This window comes from Lactuca serriola, chromosome 8 (assembly GCF_051521515.1).
Source record: "Lactuca serriola cultivar US96UC23 chromosome 8, Lser_US96UC23_V15, whole genome shotgun sequence".
In the NCBI taxonomy this organism is placed as follows: Eukaryota; Viridiplantae; Streptophyta; class Magnoliopsida; order Asterales; family Asteraceae; genus Lactuca; species Lactuca serriola.
Genome location: NC_136415.1, coordinates 236,096,697 through 236,119,813, shown reverse-complemented (window position 1 = coordinate 236,119,813; position 23,117 = coordinate 236,096,697).

Here is a 23,117-nt window from a genome sequence, read left to right as displayed (position 1 = left end):
ATACGAACGAAACACACACTTTGAATAACTATAATAGGTATAGTTTACGAGAAAATCATGAACATTTACATACTAGAAACACTATATCAAAGAGATACTTTCACATACAAAAACAAATGGACATTTTTATACGTAAATCTGTTTTATACTAAGTTTTGTGAGACAGTTCACGCACTTTCGAGTATGCATTTTAAGTACTGTATTCTATACCATAATCCCTTGTAGGGGGAGCGTGATACTTGTGTATAGATCTATACGGGATTGACAATCCCGCACCTGAGTCGTTAGCTACAGCTAGGCCGGCAAGCCTGGGGTGACAAACGTCATAACATTTCAACGCCTGAAGAACGTTGTTACAGGCAGTCTGGGTCATTAGTATGGTTATAAAACTCACATGGAGTATTAAGAACTTATTGATTTACAGGGTTATCAAATGCCTTAGTGATTTTATATTTATACAAATCTACTACTCTAGGCATGAAAAACACGATTTCATTTCAATTTTGGAACTTTTAAACTACCACACACTTATGAACAAATATTGGATTTATAAAGGTAAAAATTAAAAACAGTCGAATCTTGGTAGAAGACTACTTTTATACTAGTAGAAAATATGGGATTTTCTAGAAACTTTCAAACATGTACAAACCATTTTATTCAGTTTTATACAAACAATTTCATTGAATAATTCCAAATGTTTTCTTCATACTTATACAAACAATTACATTGAATAATTCCAACTGTTTTCTTCATACTTATACAAACAATTACATTGAATAATTCCAATTGTTTTCTTCATACTTATACAAACAATTACATTGAATAATTCCAACTGTTTTCTTCATACTTATACAAACAATTACATTGAATAATTTCAAATGTGTTCTTCATACTTATACAAACAATTACATTGAACAATTCCAAATGTTTTCTTCATACTTATACAAACGATGACATTAAATACTTATGAACTGACCAGCTTAAATGCTAACCTACACTTTCAAAATAACTTGTATTCTCAGGTCACCAGTAGATAGGTACAATGACCAGGTTTTGCGAAGACGGAGCAGTCAAGACTCGTCTTTTATTTTGATTACTTGTTGTAATGTCTTATTACTATGAAAGAACACACATGTATTAAACTATTACTATTAATGCAATGGACGATGTTGTTGATTGTTTACTACTTTGCGTTGTTGTGATACATTACATGACGTCCTCCGCCCCAGAACGTTTTCGTCGTTCCGGTTTTGGGGTGTGACATCTTGTGACTTATGCTTCCTTTCGTACCTGACATGGTGAGGATTTTGTGATCTCCAAAACTGTTTTCTTTCTGAGAGATTCTTCTTGTATCTCAGATTTTGTTGGTGTTTTCGATCTACCACCTGTTTTGGATTTTTGTGGATGTTAGCCTTTTTCTTTGGAACACGAGCATAGTTTTCGCTCTTTGTTGAAGATGTTTCACTGGTAGTTTGCACTGGTTCGCCCAAAGATGTTTTGGTGCCACTAGTGCTTGGCACATCATATCTTGCAGGCTCATTTAGTGGTTCCGGCACGTATCTACCCTTCACTCTTCAAGAGGTTTTCTAAGATAGGCCTTTTGTCTCATCCGCGTTGTCTATTGGTGTTGACCAGAAGAACTCATCACATCCAGCTGCATTATCTTCTTCCACCATAGCAGTCAGTTCTGTTGTTTGATGTGGAGTGACTCCTGGTACTGTGTAGACTTGATTTGGAGTGGTTTGTACCTTTTGATACACAACAACTTTTTCTTTGAGAATTTTGGTCTTGTCTGTTGACGAGCAAGCGAACTCAACGGAATTTTCAGAAATCAGATTTTTGTGAGTTTCAGGTTCGTTTTTGACAAATTCTGAACAGTCCACCAAATCGTCTACAGAGATTTCACTTAGATCATCATCCTCATTAAGTTCAGATGCATTTTCAACATCAATTTTATTTTCTAAACTTAATTTGGCATTCAATGAGTCAAATTTCTATATGGTTTCGGTTCTTAACTTCAATCTATCATTCTCATCTAACAGATTTTTGAGCATGTCCTTATGGTCTTTGGACTTTATGTAGGACTCAATTTTTTCAAGACCAATTTTGTAGGCAGGTGAGACCTCATCAGAAGATACAACATTTTCACAGTTGTAAGCTTTGGCATCGACTTCATCCTCCTTTAACTCAAGGAAGGGTAAAATCATGCAATGTATCTTCTTTCTTATTTCACAATCGAGATGCAACTGAGTGATATTAAAATAAAGTCTTTTAGCAATCAAACAAAAAACATTTCGCTATTTTAAAAGTTTAAGATTGTCTTGTTGCGGAAGGGGAAAATCATGCAATATATCTTCTTTTCTATTTCACAATCGAGATGCAACTGAGTGATATTAAAATAAAGTCTTTTAGAAATCAAACAAAAAACATTTCGCTATTTTAAAAGTTTAAGATTGTCTCGTTGCAAATAAATTGATTCATCCTTAGATCTAATCAACTCTTTCTCCTTCTGCTCAATCCACATCCTCCTTTCCTCACTCTTCGACGATATCCTGCTAATTTGATCAGTCAGGTTAGAGTTTGTGACAAACGTCATAACATTTCAACGCCTGAAGAACGTTGTTACAGGCAGTCTGGGTCATTAGTATGGTTATAAAACTCACATGGAGTATTAAGAACTTATTGATTTACAGGGTTATCAAATGCCTTAGTGATTTTATATTTATACAAATCTACTACTCTAGGCATTAAAAACACGATTTGATTTTAGTTTTGGAACTTTTAAACTACCACACACTTATGAACAGATATTGGATTTATAAAGTTAAAAATTAAAAACAGTCGAGTCTTGGTAGAAGACTACTTTTATACTAGTAGAAAATATGGGATTTTCTAGAAACTTTCAAACATGTACAAACCATTTTATTCAGTTTTATACAAACAATTTCATTGAATAATTCCAAATGTTTTCTTCATACTTATACAAACAATTACATTGAATAATTCCAACTGTTTTCTTCATACTTATACAAACAATTACATTGAATAATTCCAACTGTTTTCTTCATACTCATACAAACAATTACATTGAATAATTCCAAATGTTTTCTTCATACTTATACAAACAATTACATTGAATAATTCCAAATGTTTTCTTCATACTTATACAAACGATGACATTAAATACTTATGAACTCACCAGCTTAAATGTTGACCTACACTTTCAAAATAACTTGTATTCACAGGTCACCAGTAGACAGGTACGATGACCAGCTTTTTGCGAAGACGGAGCAGTCAAGACTCGTCTTTTATTTTGATTACTTGTTGTAATGTCTTATTACTATGAAAGAACACACATGTATTAAACTATTACTATTAATGCAATGGACGATGTTGTTGCTTGTTTACTACATTGCGTTGTTGTGATACATTACATGACGTCCTCCGCCCCAGAACGTTTCCGTCGTTCCGGTTTTGGGGTGTGACAGATTGGTATCAGGGCATTGTTTATAGTGAATTGAGTATATCAACCCATAAAAGATATACTAACTATAAATACAATGGGATTAAAATACTCTTACCAAGAGTTTATACTTTTAAATAATAAAATATTTAATTATGTATACGTGCCTGCATTCATACTAAAATCAGTGTCACAATGACAAGAACAAAAGTATTACGATTGTTGAATATCACAAGTAAGCTTGGGGATGTATCGTCAGTCCTGGGAATGGCATAGCCTGATCAACTATGCTAGTCCGAGGAGTGATTAGCATATGCCCAAGAATGGTTGTGATGTGGCAACATGTCTAAAAACTTACGAACACGACCACAATGAAATCCCATAAGGGTATTTAGGGTTACTGTAATTGCTTATTTGAGAACTAAATAGATTTTTATCAGTGGGTCAATAGTTGTTTAGTAGATACACTAAGGTTATATGTACAAGGATGTCATAGACTTAGAATCTGTGAATCTTTGCTTTATGTCCTGTCCTCGTTGGGTTGGGGGCTTAGGGTTAGGGTCACTTATTCGAAGGTCTATCCTATCCTAAATACATATAACTGGTATGCACTATACAAGTATTGAAGAAACTGATAAAGATCATCTTATAATTATCTTAGTTAGTTCGTCTATTTAGTTAGTTCTTATTATCCATTTTCTCGCATAGAGATCATGGCTGGATTCCATCCCCACGGCAACCCGTATTACCCTAACCGCGGCAATGTTGGATAGCTTGGAGAGGAGCCAGTGGTTGATCACAAATCCCTATGGAAGGTCACCAAGCTGAAGGCTTTGCTGAAGGGTCTGACTCCGAACCTGAAGTAGAGAACCTACCCCGATGGCTCTTGTTCCAAATCCTAACCCTCGTCCGGCTTTTCATGGCCCGAAGCCCCTTTAGGTAGAATGTTTGGAAACAGGAGCAAAGACTAAGATCAACCTATTCCGTTTAATGGAGACCGAAGCTTCTACAGCATAAGCGAAGGAGCTCAGCAGACAGAGCTCTACCAATCCTGATCCGTAGAGTTGCCCGAAACGAAATTCTGGGTAGGACGGCTCTCCAACGTATCGAAGAGGTTAATTTCAATGCAAGAATGCATACCATTCGCACCAATCGCCTTGATCACACAAGTGAGAGATCTGAGAGAAACCATGAGACCCTGCTGCAAGCACTAGCTGAAACCCGAGCCGAAGTCATAGAGCTCCAAGTACACCAGAGGGTGTACGAAAGATATCTGCTTGATATGGAATGTCAACTAGCCGAACTAAGGGTTCACCATAGGGGTGACTATCGCCAATAGGAGATACCCTACTTCCTTCTTTGTTTTAAAGAACCGTGTTCCTGTCTATGTTCTGTGTAGTACTTTCTATGTGACTACCTTGTACTGTAAGTACTTTTAGTTAAGTCTTTATGTTGTCAAAGACTTTTCTACTCCGAATATGATGTAAGACCTACAACAAGGTCAACTTCCCCAAACCTATTACATCTTAAACATCAATGATATCGACAGTCGGCTAACTTTCATGTCAATCTTTGTTCAAATGCTTTCATTGGAGTCTATCTGAAACCTACTCTAGTCAAGTTATTGGACTAGGGTAATTTAGCTCAGGGATCATTCCCAATTCTCTTTCAAAGGTTGGATCATGTTATCCACCAACCAATAATACCCTGGTTTGGACGATAAACGTTTTGAGACCATTCTATTAATTTACTTCTACTCCGTACTAAGACTGCATCATAAGGATGTAGGTCAAACTTTCGAGAACATACTCTTACTCTTTACTTGAGCGATCGAAGTACATCTAGGGTCAACCCAAAATCACTCACAATATCCTTCTCTTTCGTGATACAGAATCATGTCGTCATCCGGAAACAGTCAACTAAACAACGAGACCTCTGCCTTTACTATGGACACCGCTACTTTCCAAACCGCAGTTACAGCTGTCGTGATGGCTGCCGTGATAGTTGTCCTTGCAAACCATAACGCTATCAACGCAAGCAATGCTGGCAAAGGGGTTGAAAATCCCGATCGTAGTATCAATCCAGGAAGCCAACAAACGATAACAGTCGCAGGCTCGCAAAGTCACAACTCAGAGTGCAAGAAACGGAAGCGTCAAGCCCGAAAGGAAAGCAAGCAATATAAAGGAACACTCCCGAAGTGTAACAAGTGTAGTTATCATCATAAAGGAGCCTGTCGGGTATTGCAATGTAACAATTGCAACAGCGTGGGGCATGTTGCCCGTTCCTTTGGAACCACCCCCACCACCAAGGCCAGCCAGATATGTCACCAATGCGGTGAAATTGGGCACCTCAAGAAGGATTGTCCAACAACGAAGAACTCTGGCGCAGACAGGAAAATACTAAGGATCACTGTTGCAGGAGAGACTACTCCGGACCCACGTAAAAGTAATTAAGGCGTTTCATTGTAACAGACTTATAAACTGTTTAAAACTAGTGCAACTAGAGTCTTATCTTTTGCGAGATCCCGTTGGTTAAGGGACCCTCGTGCTGCGTATACTAGTCTTTTGTAGTATACTTTGTTTGCAGTAGTATTCTTATAGTTACTCTAAAGTACTTGATGTGCACAAAGGTACCCACTAATTTTAATATTTATAACCTAACAAACTTAGACTAACTATGCACTTATAGGCAGTGTACCTAGTCAGATTACAGTATAGCTTAGGTAAGTCGGGTGTCGATCACAGGGAACGGTCGTGAATTAATTTAAAATATTTGATTATAGGTTACAGGTCACATGAAAGAATAAAGAAATAGTTTAATAAATCCAAACTAACAATTAATTAACAACTTTCGATAAACTAACAGGAAAACAAATCTCTTCAGGTACTTTGATTTAGATAAATTACACCTTAAAAACATAGACAATTGCATACACAAATTCATTTATTTATGTTCACCGATTCCTAAAATGATTAGATTCGCGTTCACTACAACTAATCCTTTAGCAAACAAGTCAATTCAAACAGTGATCAGTTGATTAAACTAACATGCTTCCTAGTGTTCAGTTCGTATCAAGCAAGACTTGTAAATATAGTTAATCAAATTACTAATTCAATTTAACCTCTTGTTGATGGTCATCAAACAAGGCTCACACATTAACTTACTTATTCCCAAGTTAATCCTAGTTTCACATTCGTTATTCCTAGACTTATAATCTCGATGGTCATCAAAATCATAAGCAACAAGCAATCAAGCAAATGTTCATACAACTTAATTTACTTAATAATTAATAGCAAATAGTTATCATTAACACGTAAGGATCTTTTAACAAGCTTGGCAAGATAAATTAAACATAAACAAATAATTTAATATAGCAATTAGTCTAATAATCAAAGCTTCATTCAATCATAAACGCAAAGTAAAAGGTTATTACACCCAAATCAGAAACTAAATACAGAATAGTAACACAATGGAATGCTAAACATGGTCACGTTAACAACCCATATGATTACCGACATGTATCCGCTCTCCAACCCTTCCGATCTCCGCTCCCGTTAGCTTAACGGCCTTCCGGCCGCCTTCTAGACCCTCAAAACGGCTTAACAGAAGTTTAATATCGACTAAATTAGGTTGGAAGTCGAATCCCCCCTTCTGGTTAGCTGATAATCGACTTTTATAACCTTTGTAGCCGACTTACGTACGTTGGGCGTAAGTCGGATTACGTTGGGCATACTAAGGATTTATACGCGATTGGAGTTATCCGATGCCAGCCATTACGCGGGGCGTAATCAAGAATTACGCTGGGCGTAACACGTCTTAGCCTTTACGCTTGGCGTACAAGTAAATTACGCGGAGCGTAATCGTTCCTCTAGCATTTTTCCTTTCTTTTATCTTCTAAGCCCGATTTCCGCTTCAGTCTTTTCTTTTGTGCTTTATCGTCAACGAATAGGTGCAAAACATAATTTAAAGCATTGTGAGTACTTTTTAGTTCTAAAAGAGAATAATAAAGGCCAAAATATTAAGATATAATGTATAAAAATATATATAAAAATACACATATCAAAATACCCCACACTTAGCCTTTGCTTGCCCCCAAGCAAATTTCAATTTTATTTTACCAATATCGCATTAAACACTCCATTTAAAACTCAGCCATTATGCCATGACCTCAACGCATGCATTTGTGTCCAAAATTTTCCTAAAGTACCCCCCATACTTTAAATACTCACAATCTTCATAAACACTTGCCCACTTTTTCCGAACAATGCTCATTTTATGCAACCCTCTGAATCCATCCACAGAAAACCTCCTTATCCTCAAGGTATTTTTAGTTGAGCAAGCTAAGCATACATAATCTAGAATTACAATTTATGATACCACTATGGAGCTCTTTTGGAATTCTTCACTTCCTTGATAATTTGATCTTTGATTTCTTTGAATTCACCACCTTATTTGAATTGATTTCTAGTATCTTCAACTTTTTTGAATTCTTGGAATTTTGATCTTTTGATATTCACTTTATTTGCTCCAAAATTCTTCAAACTTTTCTCGTAATTCTCTTTTTTTTTTAACATGTACCTCACTTTTTTCACTCAAAAACCTACATGCTTAAGCAGAGGCGCTCAATCTCAACCTTTATCGGTTAATGATAATAATTTTTCTGGATATATTTCAGGTTTAGGCTGCTAAACATATTGCATCCCTCAAACCAAGCGGGGTTATGTTTTTGTTCCATGATTTCACTAAAATAAGGGAGGCCACAATGGCACTATAGCGTATATTAGCTCAACTAAACATTTGAGTTTTCATCGGATCATTTCATACAATATTAGCAAAATTTAAATTATCACTAGATTTTTCTAAATTAAACTATTATTTCAAGTTTTAAAATTTTTAAATTTCCTAAATCTAGCAATTTCCTAACTATTATTTTATTTTTATAATTTACTATTACCGACCCCCTACCCCACACTTATTTCATACAATGCCCTCATTGTATGCTAAAACGAATTAAGAACATAAAATGTGAGAAAAAGGAACAGACTCCCCTGGGTAGTTGTGGCGAGATCGAATGGGGCTGCTACAAGTTGCTCCAAATATCGCTGAAAGACTGAAAACTGGAACTGCTGCTTCTGAATTTGTCGAAAAATAAAATCAAGACTGCCGACTTCAAAAATGTGGTGCACAATATTGCAAATAAATGCAATGTGTAGTAACCATGACGTGGGAAAGTGTCGACCACATCATGTCTTCAAAAATGACATCTTCTTCTCGCGATGAAAAATCTCCCACCATATAGGAAAGTGTCAACCATGTCGTGGCAGCCGGGATGATACGTCTTCCTCGCGTCGAAATAGAACTCTATGGTGTGGGAACAGCTCATCCATACCATAGAAATCAAAATATCGTAAAAATGCCAATCTTCGAAATAATCGCTCACGAAATCAATATGCACCCCACACTTAAGACAAATTGTGGGTCTTGACTATAATCTTCGAACTCTCACACGGCTCTCTCTCTAGTAACAGTCGGACCTAGCTGCTGAACTTACTGCCAGCTTTCTAAGGGCGAAAATTCTGCAGAGATCTAAACAACCAAAGAGCATTAACATGGAAAACAAAAGTAAAACATCCTAAATTAAAGTTTAATTACATATCAAATAAAAAAAACTAAAACTAGCAACACAAAAATAAACTAAAAATAACATAAAAATAAAAAGGATAACTAAATCACTCATCATCTCCGTCATCATGCTGCTATGTCCCAGAAGTACCGGCCCCATCATGTCGTGGCTGGAATGGTGGAGGGTAGGGAACCGAGTACTGAAACCCCTGGTGGGCAAAGAATGCGGTCAACGCATCCCCATACCACTGCTGTTGCCTGTCCACATGTGCAACATACTCACTAAGCTTCTGAACCCTCATGTCAAGACGGTCAATGACCTGAGCTAGGTAGCGCATATCAATCTCCGGCTCAGGTCCCTGCTGTGCTCCCCGAGGAATAGGTCTACGCCGCTGGACCCGTCTCGGCTGTGTCTCGGCTGCACCTTCCTAGTCCACCACATCATCTGCCAGTACCCGCAAGACACCATCTCCGCCCCGCTCGAGTACACGCATCGACTCCAACAACTGAAGGCTCATCGGCCTCATATCATGGAACACCATCGATCTCGTGATCTCTCGTGTCAACAACTGATATGATCGGGCTAATCGCGTGATAAAATGCCCTCCGCAAATCGGGCTATCCTCCCGAAGTCCCCTGGCCCTCCGTCCCAAATATGCAGCTAAAGCAACTGGAAGGTTCAGGTGCCTCCCTGGAGTAACAAGTGCCCATAGGAAATACAACTCTGTCGAAGGCACTCTCTCACTGTTCTTATGATGCGTGAGAGTCATGGAAATCAACCGGTGCAGCAGTCTGTAGGTAGTAGACCGAATCATCCTACCCCGTGTAGTAGATGGCGTATAAACTCCCCCTGTAATCTCGGCCCAAAAAGTGTTCTCATTATTGTCATCTGGCCGCTCCGTAAGACAATCAGCAAGGAATGTCGGGAAGTGGACACTCCTCGTCTCATCTGCTGTGTATATACCCACTCGAGTCGCAAGCTCTATGACACTGCACTCCCGGCTCACACCCCCCAGTCTAAAGGCAAAATATGTCCTGTCATCAGGTGCCTTCCTAGGGTCATAGGAAACGGTAGCGTAAAACTCCAGCAAAAATTCCCGATAAACGGGCTCCTGGATCCTGAACAATCGTGCCCATCCCTGACATACAAACAAATCCACACCACTCGCGTTCGAGTGCGTGTATTGCAAAAAATCCTGGATTAGTGCAGCAAGTCCAGTCCGGGTCGCCAATTCCCATTCGAATGATGGTGCTATGTCGATCTCCTTGGTGAGCAGCAAACTCAAACTGTTGACATATCGTGCCCGGGTTGCATCGTTCAGAGTTTGCGGAAATTGTAAGAAACGGTGATCGGTCACATCCTCGGGTGGGTTGGTCCGTTGAGTTCTTCGGGCCATAATCTGGTCAAATAAACACAAACACAAAACCAAACAAAATTTCACAGAATTAACAATTTTTTTAAACCAAAGAAATGGTGATGGGTATGGTATGTACGCTGGGCGTACATCCAGCGTACGCTGGGCGTACGTCCAGAGTTCACGAATCTGTGTTCTGCTGGTTCTAGAATCAATATTCATGACAAAGCTTTCAATTTACGCATATACGCAGGTAGTGAAGTAGAGAAAACGGGACCATATCTAACATATAACTGCGTGGTCCAAGGCAGTAGGAAAAAAATCGGCACCACCTTTAAACTTATGTCCAACAAGATGAATCAATCCCCTGTTAGTTCCTTATCTATTCAAGATTGGCAAACAATTAACAGGGAAACTTCATAGGGGCAGTCAATTGAAGTTTACAGGGCGTACGCTTGGCGTCCGTCCTCGAGCTCAAATCGATGGGTCTATCACGGGGTTAAGGACAAATTAAGTCCTAGGGTTCAGTTTATTGATAGAAATCAGTCCATTCAAGCCCTAATCAACACATACATTTGTGAAATCGGCCCTAATTCAAGAACCCTATAAACCCTAGATTTCGAACAAAGGCATTTTGCAGCTTATTCCATCGATTTAAACACAAATCCAAAACATTGAGTAACCGAAAAACTTACTTGTGTGCCAAATTTTACAAGAAAAGAAGCAAAATTGAAATTCTTTGAGAGAGTTCGTCCGTCACAGCGTGTGTGCGAAGGAAGGAATTGTGAAAAAGTAACAAAAAAGTCAAGGGTCAAAAGATATAACCTGGTTGCTGATTTACGCGGGGCGTAAAACAAGGTTACGCTGGGCGTAACCCCAACTCCATGAAAAGTCCATCCGCGATCCGGGGTTTATTATGCTTGGCGTAATTAAACTTACGTTGGGCGTAATGAAGTATTCCTTTTCTTTAATTGAAATTTCTTTTCTTTTAACTTACTTAATTAAGGGACTTAAAAATTAATTATTTTTCTTTTTAATTGCTTCAGCAACTGATGACTTCCCGATGAGTGAAAAAAATGAGACGTCATAGTCACTTGTCTTTGTCAAGATCAAACAACAATGGTTGATCAAAAACCTTTGCACGCAAGAATTGGTTTGCGAAAACACCCACTTTCGGGGCCCGTTAGAATATTTCCTTTGTTTTCTTTGCACCTTTAACTAAAAGCGGAACAAGAAGTGACCTAACTAGTCAAGAACAGCAAGAGCTCGGTCTTCCACTTAACCACCACAATACACCTTGCTATACTACGCCTCATGGATTGAGTTGGACAAATCAACAAAGTAGTAGGCTAAGCAGGTCAAGAATTCCCTAATCGCTTTCATCCTCGAAACCCATGCAAAAAGTAAAGTCACGCAATGTGTACAATCCCAAATTCCTGCAAATAACAACAAGAACCTTCCCGACAAGTGAAATGATATCAACGAAAATCAAAATAAAAACTAACTAAAAACAAATAACGAATAATCAAATAAACTAAATTAATGACAAGTCGTTCCCCGGCAACGGCGCCAAAAACTTGATGTGCACAAAAGTACCCACTAATTTTAATATTTATAACCTAACAAACTTAGACTAACTATGCACTTATAGGCAGTGTACCTAGTCAGATTACAGTATAGCTTAGGTAAGTCGGATGTCGATCACAGGGAACGGTCGTGAATTAATTTAAAATATTTGATTATAGGTTACAGGTCACATGAAAGAATAAAGAAATAGTTTAATAAATCCAAACTAACAATTAATTAACAACTTTCGATAAACTAACAGGAAAACAAATCTCTTCAGGTACTTTGATTTAGATAAATTACACCTTAAAAACATAGACAATTGCATACACAAATTCATTTATTTATGTTCACCGATTCCTAAAATGATTAGATTCGTGTTCACTACAACTAATCCTTTAGCAAACAAGTCAATTCAAACAGTGATCAGTTGATTAAACTAACATGCTTCCTAGTGTTCAGTTCGTATCAAGCAAGACTTGTAAATATAGTTAATCAAATTACTAATTCAATTTAACCTCTTGTTGATGGTCATCAAACAAGGCTCACACATTAACTTACTTATTCCCAAGTTAATCCTAGTTTCACATTCGTTATTCCTAGACTTATAATCTCGATGGTCATCAAAATCATAAGCAACAAGCAATCAAGCAAATGTTCATACAACTTAATTTACTTAATAATTAACAGCAAATAATTATCATTAACACGTAAGGATCTTTTAACAAGCTTGGCAAGATAAATTAAACATAAACAAATAATTCAATATAGCAATTAGTCTAATAATCAAAGCTTCATTCAATCATAAACACAAAGTAAAAGGTTTTACACCCAAATCAGAAACTAAATACAGAATAGTAACACAATGGAATGCTAATCATGGTGACGTTAACAACCCATATGATTACCGACATGTATCCGCTCTCCAACCCTTCCGATCTCCGCTCCCGTTAGCTTAACGGCCTTCCGGACGCCTTCTAGACCCTCAAAACGGCTTAACAGAAGTCTAATATCGACTAAATTAGGTTGGAAGTCGAATCCCCCCTTCTGGTTAGCTGATAATCAACTTTTATAACCTTTGTAGCCGACTTACGTACGTTGGGCGTAAGTCGGATTACGTTGGGGGGCGTACTAAGGATTTATACGCGATTGGAGTTATCCGATGCCAGCCATTACGCGGGGCGTAATCAAGAATTACGTTGGGCGTAACTCGTCTTAGCCCTTACGCTTGGCGTACACGTAAATTACGCGGGGCGTAATCGTTCCTCCAGCACTTTTCCTTTCTTTTATCTTCTAAGCCCGATTTCCGCTTCAGTCTTTTCTTTTGTGCTTTATCGTCAACGAATAGCTGCAAAACATAATTTAAAGCATTGTGAGTACTTTTTAGTTCTAAAAGAGAATAATAAAGGCCAAAATATTAAGATATAATGTATAAATATATATATATATATATAAAAACACACATATCAGTACTGTAACCCTGTTAAGAGTTGCATCGTTGTGTTTTATCTGTAACGCTTTATGTTCAAATCTAATGTCGTTTACTTCTAAGTAAGTCCGACATTATCATACAACTTGAGTCAGTTCGATCCGCACAATACTAGTTTCGTGCATACTTATCCTTCTCCGAAAACGTCTTTCTAGCGAAGCCGTCATTCCAGAACACCAAAGTACTCATGCATAGAGTGCCTCATGTTTCTTACCCTTTCCAAAGAAACCTCAGCAAACCTCCCCGAAGTACCACTTGTGAAGTACGTCAAGTTCAATCCAAAGACCCACAGTTTCAATCTTAATTATATACGACTCGTATACCCGAGACTGTGATTGATGAACCTGGTATGAGTTCTACTATGAACTTCAGGACGGAGACTGCCCAAGACTCCGAGTGATCGTGCTTCCGTGAGAATAAACTTAGAAATACCTATCCTTTTCCCTAATTCATGAGTAGTCATACTTTCATTTAGATCTTCACGACATCTAATCCACCCCAAGGTTTTGACATCATAATCAGTAGGAGTTGGTTAAGTCTACATCGAGCCGACATCAGGTGCTTTTATAAAGCAGTTCGTCCTAACCTCCCTAAACAATGAAGCTCTAGTTATTTACAGCAACGAACCAAGTATGAACCTTCTCATTATTTCGTGTATGCAAGCTCAGAAGTGCTTACGAAAGGAATATCATGCATTCCTTGCACACATCGCCGAGACGTGCCGAGAAGTGAAGGACATTCAGAACCTCCACGAAGTACGCGGCTTTCCCGACACCTTTCCAGAAGGACTACCGAGACTACCACCACAGCGTCAATTCGAATTCAGAATCGACTTAGTTCCAGGGGCTACCCCAGTAGCCAAATCACCTTATCGTCTAGCTCCAACTGAGATGCAAGAACTTCCTAGTAAGCCTAACAAACTCCTCAGAAGAGGATTCTTTAGGCCAAGTTTCTCACTTGGAGGAGCACCGGACTTTTTTGTAAACAAGAAAGAGCATTCCAAACGCTAAAGTAAGCATGGTGCACCGCACCGATATTATCCCTCTTAAAGGGGATAGAAGATTTCGTGGTGAAAGGCGATGCATCCAACCAAGGGCTTGGTTGCGTTCTTATACAAGAGGAAAGGCCACTGCCTATACCTTAAGACAGCTTAAGATGCAAGAAATTAACTATACAACACATGATCTTGAGTCAGGAGCAATGGTAATTGCTCTGAAGATCTGGAGACTCTACTTGTAGGGTATAAGGTGTAATACTCTCACAGACCACAAAAACACTCAACACACATTCGACAAAGAGGAGTTATCATACCAGTGAAGTCAAACGAAAGAAGCAAAGTCGTATCCCGATAATGAAAGGTTCGATGGAATGCCAAGCGACGACCTGAGTTCACTTAAGAACACGAGGAGCAAATAAAACTTCTATCCGTAGCATGATTATCAATTCTGCTTAAACTCTAATTTCGAGACGAAATTCTCTCTAACAGGGGGATGATGTGACAACCCGATATTTAGAGACAATATAATGTAAAACCAGTCAAATTTAGGTCAAAATATAACTTTCCTAAAATCTTATTTGGGTTAAATCAAGTGGTAGGAATCGTAACAAGGTTTTCATACATATAAAGAACACAAAAATCCGAGTTATAACGAAGAAGTTATAACCATTCTAAAATTCCCAACAAAACCGGCAACACCGATTAAACGAAAAACGCAAAGTTTCAATACAAGAGTTTTTAGCCTTAAATATCTAAATGAAAGTTGTAGATAACATTAAACCGCGAGTGTACACAAAAAGAACGTCCAAATCTGACTTCGTATGAAGAAGTTATGATTTTTCCAAGATCCGGATATAGCAGTAGACAGCCAAAAACTCGAAATAGAGATCGAGAGACTTTTGGCCAAAACAACCTAAATGAGAATCTAAGGTCTCAACAATAGTAGTGCAACGATGAAAAGTCTGACGAAAACGGACATTGGATGAAGAAGTTATGGATCTTTAACGGAATTTTCGTGTCCCGGCCCGTTAAAAATAAATAATTAAAAATAAAGTCAAAATTAGCCGATGAAGTCTAAACAAGAGTTGTAGAGCATATTTTCAGCTATGCATGCATATAAAGAACGTCGAAAACGAAGCTCGTATGCAAAAGTTACGGAATTTACAAGTTCGAGGCCCGAAATCCGAGGCTATCAGGTTTGCCACGACGTGGCACAGTTTTGTCGCGACCTGGCAAGTGACTGAGGGCGTCCAATCAATGGAAGAGGATAAGACTTTCTCACCACGACGTGACCAACCTTAGCCATGATGTGGCAAACCAGAAATTCCCCTATAAATAGATTTCAAGGGCTCCGAGTTCCATTGCTCAGTTCCCTTCTTTCTCGCACCGAAACTCTGCGTTTAAGCCACCGAAGCCCTCCCAAAGCCCCGGTTTTCACCTTCAAGTCCCGAAGGAAGGTTTTGTGTTCCCGAGATTCCCGAGATTCTCGAGAATCCCGAGATTTTCCCACGTTTTCAACTCTTCATGTCGAAGTTCTGCTCGATTCTTCTATCGACTACTTCAAATCAACCACTTCAATCAAGTGAGTTCATACCCCTATAAACTACACTTTCAAATGTTTATCAATGCTTTTATACACCTTTAAGGGGGGGAATACAAGTAAACACACGGTTATTATCGTGTGTAACATAAAGTTTCACTATATACTCTTTTTATCAAGTAAATCATATGTGATTCATAACTACTACATGAGAACTTTTGTATGCAATATATATTCACGATAACATCTTGTCTTTTGGAAATAAAACATGTTTACATATATATGCGAATCAAACCCTTTTTATTTATACTTTAAGTATATGTGATCATTTATGTCACTTTAGATGTTATACTTTACATAACAATTGAGCAATACACTAGGATTTACTATACGAACGAAACACACACTTTGAATAACTATAATAGGTATAGTTTACGAGAAAATCATGAACATTTACATACTAGAAACACTATATCAAAGAGATACTTTCACATACAAGAACAAATGGACATTTTTATACGTAAATCTGTTTTATACTAAGTTTTGTGAGACAGTTCACGCACTTTCGAGTATGCATTTTAAGTACTATATTATATACCATAATCCCTTGTAGGGGAAGCGTGATACTTGTGTATAGATCTATACGGGATTGACAATCCCGCACCTGAGTTGTTAGCTACAGCTAGGCCGGCAAGCCTGGGGTGGCAAACGTCATAACATTTCAACGCCTGAAGAACGTTGTTACAGGCAGTCTGGGTCATTAGTATGGTTATAAAACTCACATGGAGTATTAAGAACTTATTGATTTACAGGGTTATCAAATGCCTTAGTGATTTTATATTTATACATATCTACTACTCTAGGCATGAAAAACACGATTTCATTTCAATTTTGGAACTTTTAAACTACCACACACTTATGAACAGATATTGGATTTATAAAGGTAAACATTAAAAACAGTCGAGTCTTGATAGAAGACTACTTTTATACTAGTAGAAAATATGGGATTTTCTAGAAACTTTCAAACATGTACAAACCATTTTATTCAGTTTTATACAAACAATTTCATTGAATAATTCCAAATGTTTTCCTCATACTTATACAAACAATTACATTGAATAATTCCAACTGTTTTCTTCATACTTATACAAACAATTACATTGAATAATTCCAACTGTTTTCTTCATACTTATACAAACAATTACATTGAATAATTCCAACTGTTTTCTTCATACTTATACAAACAATTACATTGAATAATTCCAAATGTTTTCTTCATACTTATACAAACAATTACATTGAACAATTCCAAATGTTTTCTTCATACTTATACAAACGATGACATTAAATACTTATGAACTCACCAGCTTAAATGCTAACCTACACTTTCAAAATAACTTGTATTCTCAGGTCACCAGTAGACAGGTACGATGACCAGGTTTTGCGAAGACGGAGCAGTCAAGACTCGTCTTTTATTTTGATTACTTGTTGTAATGTCTTATTACTATGAAAGAACACACATGTATTAAACTATTACTATTAATGCAATGGACGGTGTTGTTGATTGTTTTCTACTTTGCGTTGTTGTGATACATTACATGACGTCCTCCGCCCCAGAACGTTTTCGTCGTTTCGGTTTTGGAGTGTGACATCTTGTGACTTATGCTTCCTTTCGTACCTGACATAGTGAGGATTTTGTGATCTCCAAAACTGTTTTCTTTCTGAGAGATTCTTCTTGTATCTCAGATTTTGTTGGTGTTTTTGATCTACCACCTGTTTTTGATTTTTGTGGATGTTAGCCTTTTTCTTTGGAACACGAGCATAGTTTTCGCTCTTTGTTGAAGATGTTTCACTGGTAGTTTGCGCTGGTTCGCCCAAAGATGTTTTGGTGCCACTAGTGCTTGGCACATCATATCTTGCAGGCTCATTTAGTGGTTCCGGCACGTATCTACCCTTCACTCTCCAAGAGGTTTTCTGAGATAGACCTTTTGTCTCATCCGCGTTGTCTATTGGTGTTGACCAGAAGAACTCATCACAAATTTTGAACAGTCCACCAAATCCTCTACAGAGATTTCACTTAGATCATCATCCTCATTAAGTTTAGATGCATTTTCAACATCAATTTTATTTTCTAAACTTAATTTGGCATTCAATGAGTCAAATTTCTATATGGTTTCGGTTCTTAACTTCAATCTATCATTCTCATCTAACAGATTTTTGAGCATGTCCTTATGGTCTTTGGACTTTATGTAGGACTCAATTTTGTCAAGACCAATTTTGTATGCAGGTGAGACCTCATCAGAAGATACAACATTTTCACAGTTGTAAGCTTTGGCGTCGACTTCATCCTCCTTTAACTCAAGGAAGGGTAAAATCAAGCAATGTATCTTTTTTCTTATTTCACAATCGAGATGCAACTGAGTGATATTAAAATAGAGTCTTTTAGCAATCAAACAAAAAACATTTCGCTATTTTAAAAGTTTAAGATTGTCTTGTTGCGGAAGGGGAAAATCATGCAATGTATCTTCTTTCCTATTTCACAATCGAGATGCAACTGAGTGATATTAAAATAAAGTCTTTTAGCAATCAAACAAAAAACATTTCGCTATTTTAAAAGTTTAAGATTGTCTCGTTGCATATAAATTGATTCATCCTTAGATCTAATCAACTCTTTCTCCTTCTGCTCAATCAACATCCTCCTTTCCTCACTCTTCGACGATATCATGCTAATTTGATCAGTCGGGTTAGAGTTTGTGACACGGGTTTGGGTAAGACTGCTACTTATACTAGAAAATTTAGATGTTAAGCTATTCAATTCCTTTTCATAGTTAGTAACAGGTATTTTCTGAGAAGCAAGAATAGTTTTTACCTTCTTGATCAACTCATCACATTCGTTGATCTGTGCACTAACAGGTTTCGCAGCAAAACAGCTGTCCTCTCGCTCCTTCTCACCTACCAGCCCACCATCAGTAGTATATCCTCTCATTTGATATACTCCTTCGGTCACCATTAAACACCTTCCTACAGTAGGTTCTTCTTTCACCAGCATCGCCTTTCCATGAGTGGGTTTTCTTACTTCTTCATCCTCTGAATCCGTGGACCATACTTCCACTCCACCGAATTCATCACGGTTACCTATATCCTGTACAATCAAAGCATTCATGATTTTATTGTTAGCATCTGATTTTCTTTTCTTGATTTCCTCCAATCTTCTCAGGAGGCTCACTTCCTCATCATCCTCATCAATCTTTTCTACCTTCTTATTCAGCATACAGTCTTTGGCGAAGTGATTCTTGCCTCCACAGTAATGGCAATCAAATCCTGAGTCTCCATCAGTTTTCATCTCTTTCTTGGACTCTTCTGACTTCGAACCTATCTTTGGTTCCTCCTTCACCTTTTCAGAGCTATAACTTCCCTGCTAGTTCTGTTCTTGTTAGCTGGGAACTTTCTTTTAATGAACTTTCTAGGATTGGACACCATTAGGGCATACTCTTCACCGGTTAGATTGTAGTTAGCAAGATCCAATTCCTCTTCTTCTTCAACTAAACTCTTCCCTTTAGAAACAAGGGCTAACGAACCCAAACTGGAAACCACATTCGTTTCCTTAGACAATGCACTTTCATGGGATTTCAAAATTCCCACCAATTTTGCTAGAGAATACGATTTAAACTGTTCATGTGCTTTAATAGTGGATACAACAGCCATCCATTCAGGTCTTAGACCGTTCATGAATGTAACCTTCTGTTTAATAACCTTCCTTTCAATCCCATGCTTTATCATCTTACTTAAGAGATGATTAAAGCGATCAAAATCCTGAACCAGTTTCTCTTCAGGCTTCTGCTTGAAATCACCAAATTCAAAAAGCAACAGAGTTTGAATCGAATGTTCCAAATCTTCATCAGTGGAATACAATTCTTTCAGCCTGTCCCATATCTCTTTATCCATAGCGCAAGAACTCACCAAACGGAATGTATCTGACTGCAAAGCAAACCTAATCATTCTTAAGGCCTTGATATTGCATTGAAACTTCTCCTTCTCGTCTTGAGAAATATCTTTTACATCATTCACAAGCTGATTGTACACCTTCTGAGTTTTGACAATCTTTGAGGTGCTTGAATGAGCGAATGGGCCAACAGTGATAGCTTCCCAAATCAAGTACCCATTATCTTCTGAGCCGATCATATAATCTTCAAAGTGATGCGTCCAAACTTCATAATCTTGAGTATACAAGAATGGAATTCTTGTTGTTGAACCAATGTTGTTGGAGATATTGATTGGATTGGTTTGAGAATCATCCATGGACATTGTGATGGTGTTTGATCGATTACCTGTTTAAGATCAGACTTGTAATTTTATCGATTAGCGTAAGATCGACAATTAATGAGATACGTCAATAAGGAATGATGGCTCAATTAATATCAATCAATGCAGAATAAAACCCTAATAACTTCTTCGACAGAAGAGATGTGTATGAATTACATAGTCTCCTGCTCTGATTCCAATTGATGAGAATAAATCTCAGATCGTTTAGATCTTTCACAGGTAAAAAGATGAAGATCAAACAATTCAATCACAATAATATAATGAACATGGTATGGAATCAACATTATGCTTATGATTCAAATGTAGTCACGCCTCAGCAGAGCTCGATGAAGTACTTCCACTGTAGAGTCGAGCTAGGGTTTACAAAACTTAATCAGAAAAATAATAAAAGCGCTAATTACAAGGGCTGCATGTATGCACCTTAAATTCTAAACCCTAGAAGAAAAACATGCACGGTTGGACAGGCCCAAACCGGCAACCAAAAATGGGCTAAGGACCGAGCCTATGATGCAACATTATAGGCCCAACACAAAGGTTTCCGACTTATGCTTGATTAAGTAGATGTATCCATATCTACTACAATCGTCGATAAAAGTCACATAGAGGTGGGTAGCATCCCTTGTGGTGGATCTGAAAGGCCCACACACATCTGTGTGTATGAGATCCAACAATCCCTCACCTCTTTCACAAGTACCAGTGAATGGTGATTTAGTCATCTTTCCAAGCAAGCAAGATTCGGTCATCCGACTTTAGGTCAAATGACTCCAACACTCCGTCCTTTTGGAGTTAGGCTATGCGCTTCTTGTTGACATATCCAAGACGACAATGCCACAAGCATGCCTTGTCTAAACCATTAGACGAATCGATATGTAACACATTATTTCCTAAGTTTCCTACAACCATCACAGTTTCATATACACCATTACAAGGCAATGCTTTAAAATATAAAGTACCATTATAGAAAGCATTAATACAACCGATTTCATTATTAAATGAAAATCTAAAACCTTGTCTGTACAAACCATGAAAAGAAATAATATTCCTCATCATCTCTGACGAGTAGCAACAATCATTCAACTCTAATCCTAACCCACTTCTAAGCACTAAAGAATAAATCCTGATCTTTGTGACAAACGACGATTTCCTATTCCCCATTATCAGGTTCATCTTCCCATGCTCCATATCCCTACTTCTTCTTAGCCCCTGCAAATTAGAACAAATGTGAAAACCACATCCTGTATCAAGGACCCAAGAACTAGCATGTGATGAGTTATTAGATTGAATAGTATATATACCTGCGAAGGTGGGCTTTATCTTCCCATCCTTGATGTCCTGCAAATATTTCAGGAAACTTCGTTTCCAATGCCCCCTGTCGTTATAGTAGAAGCACATTGCTTCTTTAGGATCGGATGAGGGAGTGGCAAAACCAGTTTTACCTTTGGATCCATTTGAGTAGGATCCATCATGGGACTTTCCCTTGTGGCTCTTAGAGGGGGCTTTCCTCTTCTTCCCTTTTCCATGTCCTATAGCGAGGACCAAGGCAACAGTAGGTGTGGACTCAAGAACTTGTCCTTTAAGTCCACTTTAGAATTTCTCAACAAACCTTGAAGTTTGCTCAAGGTGACTTCCTCTTTGTTCATATGATAAGTCATATTGAATTGATCATAAAAAGGAGGTAAAGAGTGGAGAATGATATCAATCGCCAACTCTTCGTCAAATTTGACATTCAACTTGAGTAACCGATCCACATACCTTTGCATCCTTTGCAAGTGGCTCGTGATGGACTATTCGTCCTTCATCTTGGTAGTTATCAGCGAGGCAACAATCTTGTACCTTTCCTGACGCATGCTTTGATGGTACTTTTCTATCAAATCTTGGCACATCTCATAAGGCCAGTAGTCCTCGTAGAACCGTTGTAGCTCAGGATTCATAGTGGTTACCATTATACACAACACCTTTGTCGCGTCTTTTTCATGAGCCCTATACTCAACTATTTCTTCAGCAGAAGCTTTGGTTTCATCTATCTCTTTGAGCTCTTTCTCAAGGACGTATTCTTTTTCCTCGTATCGCAAGGCCAAAGAGATAGATGATTCCAATCATTGAAATTGGATCCATCATTGAAATTGGATCCATCGAAGGTGTACCAGCCCGAAAATCAGGTACCCTTCTATTTATCCCTTCATCTTTGTTATGTTCTCTTTTTAGGGTTGCATGATTTGCGAGTATGTTGGGCGTACAAGAGGTACGCTGCGCGTACTCGTGCGCTTCATTTGGACGCGTTCACCCTCAGGTACGCTGGGCGTACCCAAGGTTACGCGGGGCGTAACCGGTCCAGACCTAAAAACCCTAATTCATTTGGAGGGCTATAAAAGGAATGTGTGGCTCGACTTCTCAGCCACCATCCCTCAGAAAGAAACCCTAAAGAGAGTGTGCAACCGTTCTTAGGCCATTTGTGAGTATTCTAAGCTTGGTGGTGCCATTTCTAGGTAGCAAAGAAGAAGAGGAGCTCTTTTGGGAAGGCTAGAAGTGGTACTCAAGTGTAGATCTGAGCTTAGCAAAGGTTGAGGCTTCATTTCAAGGTAAAAAGCTCGGATCTTGTTCTATAGTTCTTGTAATATGCTTCATGTACCATTTTCTAGGGTTTTAGTCCCAAAGGTGGAGACTTTTGAGCAAATGGTCTCCATAAGCTTAGATCCTTCGTATTTCTGGTCTATTTGAGTTATAGACTCATAAAAATGCAATCTTGGTCATGAACATTGCAC